Here is a 5,098-nt window from a genome sequence, read left to right as displayed (position 1 = left end):
TATATATATACATATATATATATATATATAATACAATATAGGACAATTTCTATGGCTAAACGAGAGAGTGACCATTCATTCCATCTCCACCAATTCATGACACAAGATTGGCAAGTCTAGTGGCAATAATCGAAGATGAATTCCGTACAGCCGTGAACAATTAATAAAAAATTAAGATAATTCCACAAGATATCCATATTTAAAATTAAGAACGTGATGTCTAATGCAAGCATGACAACGATTAACAACCGAATTCGATTTAAAATTAAGAACGTGATGTCTAATGCAAGCATGACAACGATTAACAATCGAATTCGATTAGAAGTTGCCCTATATTGTATTGTTCAGATATACTGAAGATGGTTCGAAAGGAAGCCGAAACGTCTTACTTATCGTAATATGCAATAAATTTCTTTATCGCACGAATTACCGCGAAAAAAAACTCTCATTAGCCCTCTCTTTGTTTCCATTTTTTATATTCTCGAGAGTTATTGTTATTAATTTTATAAAGATTATATGATATTAGTTATATTGCTAACCCTTAACATTAAAATTATTAATATATGCGATGACAGTTTCGGTATGTAATATAAATACAACGAAAACTTCAATTAGCATTATGATAAAAAAAAGGATACAAATACTTCAATTTAAAATTTTTTTAACTAGACTTATATATACGTATCTTGACCAAATTCTGCGATGAGCCTACTAACCGCGACTGAGAAACTTTTTGTACCACAAACAATGCTAGGAAGTAATTTTCTACGTTGTTAAGCTTCCAATCTTTATCGCGGTTTACAGTACTGATGGGAAAAACCGACGAATTCATAGGATAGACAAACAGACAAACGATCAAGGAAGTTATAGAATATTATTACATCTTTGAGTTCTATCGTATTTACTTCGTTGCATAACATCTTCTTTATTTATTAGATTCTTTACTTTTGTTTTAATTGTTAAACTGTTTTTGTTGATATTATTTTTCCTATGCATAAAATATTCAACTTCTGCGAATATCAGTTTTAAAGTCCGAGGTTACTAATTTTGTAATGTAATGGATCGTTTAAATCTCGCAGCAATGTGTTTTGCTCCTTCTCGATTGCAATGTTATTTCAAATTGTCTGGCTTTTCAATTATATATGATCGTCATATAGGTTTTTTATATAACACATTCTTGACTCGTCAGTTCGTGTGATATGCTAACAATTTTTTTTCTCTACGTATAAAACTGTTGTTGATAAAACGTGAATAATAAATTTTTCGTAGCTCTTGACGTGACGATATATGGAACACCGTACAGCATAAATGTAAGATACATATTAGCTTAGTTGGTAATACTAGTAGTAAAATCGTAATCCTGCAATAAATTGCATATTCAAGGAATATTTATTACTGGTTGCAAGCTGCTTACATTACAGATGCTTGCGAGCGATCTCGAAGCTAGTTTTTGAAAAGGAAAAATAATTTTTTTAGAAATTACTTCTCTTTTTTAGAGTATAAATTTTTACAGTATAAATTTGTTCTAAGAGCAAAGATGCGTCTTGAAGAGAGAAGCTCGTTAAAACATCGTATGTAATTTATTCGAAAAGCCATATCCCGTATTAGAATTCATAACACATACATACAACAGTTGTATAATCCGAAATTCAATCGTATCCTCTACGACGCTTTGCGCGCAAACGAAGCTCACGAATTCCGGACCAGGGTAGCGTTCATATCTAACTTTTTCTTTAGATCGGACACGTGAAGAGTAAAAATTTTTATGTATGTATGTATGTACATATACACATATACATGCAAACAATTTTCACTTTTTACGTTTCCGCTCTAGGGAAAAAGTTACATGATCGCTACCCAGAATTTACTGTGCGATTTCGCACTCGGACTCTTAAAGTTATTGTTATCTATACAAGAGAGGATATGGGGGAGGAAGCGGTTGAGATAGTCCGAAATGTGTGTATTTTATATTTACATATACATTAAGCCACGGAACGTAATTGCAATCGCGTGTACACACGCATATACGGCCACTCACGCTTGCACTCACACGCGTGCATAGATATGTACCGAGTACAATTAAAACTTTGGCGCGACCGACGGCGATGGAGGTAATTTCCTGAATTCACCGAGACTAATTCCGTTATTTCGAATTTCGTCGCAGCAAGGATAAGAGAGAGAAAGAGAGAGAGAGAGAGAGAGAAAGAGAGAGAGAGAGAGAGAGAGAGAGAGAGAGAGAGAAAGACAGGAAGAGAGAACGGCCGTGTTGCGCTGCTGCGCGAGAGCAGCCACCTCAACGTCGGTCTTAACGAGCTGCATCCCGTACGTATACGATATAATGGCGGCGAATTTAGTGGAATTGCGAGCGAGCGAACCGAGTCTGTAATTCATAAATTTGCTAATAATTAATAAAAAGCGCGGCGAGAGATCGGCTGGCTGCGGCACCGCCGCGAGATACGCGTGAGAAGGGTTTCTTCTACGCGTGCGCTTTAAAATCATGAAAAAATGAAGAGAAATGGGAGAACAGGAGAGAGTTTAATACTTGAAACTATATATATACTGCTAGACAAGACGAAACTATACATATATGTATTATTCTGGTGCTTCGCTTCGTGTTACACGAGATAGAGTGATCATCTTCGAAAGTGCTGGATTAAAAGACTACGTAGACTATACAGGAAAAATATAAATGTATAATATGCATCACGGTTGAATAATATTTTAAATATACTTTATTTATATATTTTTTTAAATATATCATGTTATAAATATTTGAAATGCATATAACGCTAATTATTTATCATTTTGATTTTCGAAATACAATTGTCAAAAATGTGTTTTATTACTTATTTTTTGAATCGCCATTGTAACAATATCGGTATAATGTACTCTTGCTCTAAAATAACTTCTTTATTTGGAATAAGAATAATTTATCATTTACAATAATTTATATTTTTTATATTAAAAATGCATTTTTATGGTATATTTTACGCAATCGTAATGCGAACAAAATAAATAGAAATAAAATAGATTGAAGAATCTTATTGAATGCAAAACTTATTAAGAGAGAAAAATAATGCGCTAAGAAGACTCAATATATAGCCAAAACGCATTCTTAACGTATATATGTTTGAGAATAAATAATTGTTTTTAATGTATTATTAAGATTTTTTTGTCTACTTATTAAATGACCATTATTTTTCCTTCTTACAGTAAATATAAAATATAATATAACAAACACATACATATCAATAATTTTTGCATCTACTGCACTGAGAAAAAAATAATTAAAAATTTATTCGTGAGAAATATATTTCACTGAAATAAATCTTTATTCAAATACGACGAATAAAATTGTATTTCTAGCAAATAAACTATCTATTTTACTTTTTACAATTAATAAGGATATATTTTATAGAAATATATATTTCGTCATCACAATCACATTTTTTCATAACTAATAAGTATCAAAGAAAAAGTCGTCAGTAAGTAGCATTTGCTTCGCAATACTTTGACATTTTTTTCTCAGTGTTACATTTAAAGTTAACAAATAGTAGGTACACGGTGCCTTATCTAATAACGTATTTTTGTACAAAAATAATTTGTCACATCAGTCTGCGACATAAAAGTCCTTGTCGCGTGGCAGTCCTTCGATGCATTGCGATCCTTCAGGTTACAAGATTTCAAATGGGATGTTTCCGAGCGTCTTGGAAGTAGAAATCCGTAAAGTTCCAAGCCCGTCTGTTTCCATCGCTCCGCACGAGAGCTTTAACCGCAACTTTTGCAACGTCCTCTTTCTCAACCAGGGAGAATACCAGCGCGATCAGGATTTCTTGTTCAATTTGTGAACCACCGACGACCAGAATGCAATTTCGCTCACTGGAAGAAAGCACGCACGATACAAACTCGGTTCGTAGATCATTCGGTAAAAATGACGTAACGACGTCGTCCAAAAATATCCAGGAGATATTTGAAGGACTGAATGAACGAAAGTAGGACAAGCGTAAAAGAATTATTTGAAAACGTGCCAAGCTCGCATGACACTCGCAGAGCTCCGATGAAATTTTCGACAGAAAAGAACTATCCATACGAGCAAAACAGTTTTTTATTTGTTAAATAATTTTTTTTATTAACTATGATATATTATTCTGTCAAAAAATTATTTAACGTAGCTTTAAAAAATATTAATACACATGACGATAATATATCAACATGATGATAATAAGTTTAAAATAAAATGTTTAAGAAGTTAATGTTAAAGAAGTTTGTAAATAATTAAACATATAAACTACTTTTTTGAGCTAAAATTAAGTTTTATTTAATCCTTAAACGTCACACGAAAACAACATACTTAAATATGGCAACTCAATTCAACTGCTTACAACTTCTATAAAAAGAATCATGTAATAAACAATTTTTTTTCAATCGAAATGCCAGATATTTAAGGAACATAGAGTAAGGTTGCCGAAATCGCACCACTTTTTTCACTTAAAACCTCATAACTCTTAAATTATAAAGAATATTCTTAAATTTTTTACTGCACAATAATCTGCACTCTTTTCTCTTTTTTATGTAATTTTTTCATAATTTTTTTGCGTTATTATAACATTTAAAATTAGAATTTTTTTCAATATGGTGCGATTTTGGCAACAAGAAAATTCGTTGTCAAAATAAAAAATTATATACCAGTATTCCTCATTTAAAACATTATAATAATGCAAAAAATTCAAAAATCACATAAGAGGAAAAAATGTATTTTATTATGCTGTTAAAAACTTAATAATGTATTTTTCATAATTTCTGAAACACATGATAATTTTAAGAAATAATTTACGAAGTTTCTATGTGAAAACAAAATAAACCCTTTGTAGGTTTACAATAATCATAATTATAGTAATATATAAAGTATAATTATATATTACTATAATTATGATTATTACTGCTATAATAATAATAAAAATAACTATGTGTATAGTTCTAGCAACAATACAATAAATGTATATAGTTGACAATCTAAAATGACTATATATAATTATAGTTATTATAATCATAAAGTAGTTGAAATTATCATAAAAATGATTTAAGTGACTATAATTTT

The 5,098-nt window shown here is 30.8% G+C and overlaps 1 protein-coding gene across 1 annotated transcript in view; it reads right to left on the bottom strand.

The window, feature by feature from the left end:
- Positions 1 to 3,434: 3,434 nt before the first annotated feature.
- Positions 3,435 to 5,098, bottom strand: part of LOC108763681 (aquaporin AQPAe.a) — a 42,472-nt gene continuing 40,808 nt past the window's right edge. The window contains exon 6 of the mRNA XM_018511519.1: positions 3,435 to 3,879. The gene's annotated coding sequence lies outside the window, so the exon portion shown is untranslated. The remainder of the gene's footprint in view (positions 3,880 to 5,098) is intronic.

Source organism: Trachymyrmex cornetzi, unplaced genomic scaffold, assembly GCF_001594075.2.
Source record: "Trachymyrmex cornetzi isolate Tcor2-1 unplaced genomic scaffold, Tcor1.1 scaffold376, whole genome shotgun sequence".
NCBI lineage: Eukaryota > Metazoa > Arthropoda > Insecta > Hymenoptera > Formicidae > Trachymyrmex > Trachymyrmex cornetzi.
The sequence above is the reverse complement of the archived record's forward strand: the minus strand, read 5'-3'. Positions and strand labels throughout refer to the sequence as shown.